Source organism: Empidonax traillii, unplaced genomic scaffold, assembly GCF_003031625.1.
Source record: "Empidonax traillii isolate 1590-97213 ecotype Southwest subspecies unplaced genomic scaffold, ASM303162v1 scaffold5335:size8569, whole genome shotgun sequence".
NCBI lineage: Eukaryota > Metazoa > Chordata > Aves > Passeriformes > Tyrannidae > Empidonax > Empidonax traillii.
The window spans coordinates 7,429-8,569 of NW_020960528.1; positions in this window are offsets into that span (position 1 = coordinate 7,429).

The following is a 1,141-nucleotide window of genomic DNA, read 5'->3' on the forward strand; positions in this document are numbered from 1 at the left end:
GCAGGTGAAAATTGCAGCCAGAGAAGAGCAGGGGGAGAAGGTGTGAGAGGAGCAGCCCTGCAGAGCTCCAGGGCAGTGCAGGAGGAGGGGCAGGAGCTGCTCCAGCAGTGGAGATTTCCCTGAGATTCCATGGGAAAGCCCCTGAGGAGACAGCTGAGCCCCTGCAGCTCGTGGAGGGTCAGGATGGATGAGGGATCCACCTGCAGCTTGTGGAGGGTCAGGGTGGATCAGGATGGATCAGGATGGATCAGGATGGATCAGGGATCCACCCGCAGCCATGAAGAGCCCACCCGGAGCAGGGGGATGCCCGGGCCGGACTGTGACCCCCTGGGAGGCCCGTGCTGGAGCAGGTCCTGGTGGGGGCCTGGAGAGAGGAGCCCAGGCTGGACAGGTTTTCTGGAAGGACGTGAGAGCCTTTGGGGAACCCCCCTTGGAGCAGGGGAAGGACTCGGACTCGTCTCCCTGAGCAGCAGCAGGAACAACCCGTGATGACCTGACCGTGCCCCCCATTCCCGTCTCCCTGGGCTGCTGGAGGGGGTGAAGGGAGAGCCCGGGCAGGAGGGAGGGATGGGGGGCAGGTGTTTGTAAGGTTTATTTTCCTTCTGATTCTCCTGCTCTGATTTTGTTGGTAATAAATTCATTGAATATTCCCCCCGGTGAGTCTGTTTTGCCCAGCACTGGGATAAACCCCATCCTGGGAGCACCTGGGAGGGTTGAGGGCTGGAGGATGCAAGATGAGGGGTGCAGGATGTGGGACATGGATGAGGGATATGGGATGGAGACTGTGGGATGAGAAAAATGGGATGAGAGCAGGAAGGCTCAGCAGAGGGATCTGGACAGGCTGGATTGAGGGGCAGAGGCCAACAAGGGTGAGGGTCCTGCCCTTGGGCCACAACAACCCCCTGCAGTGCTCCAGGCTGGGGAAAGAGTGGCTGGAAAGCCGGGAAAGGACCTGAGGGTGTTGGTGGCAGTGGCTGAACGTGAGCCCAGGGGTGCCCAGGGGGGCAGGAGGCCAATGGCCCCTGGGCTGTCCCAGCCATGGTGTCACAGCCCCAGGGCAGGGACTGTCCCTGTGCTGGCCCTGCTGAGGCCCCTCCAGGGCTGTGTCCAGGGCTGGGCCCTCAACAAGAGACACTGAGGG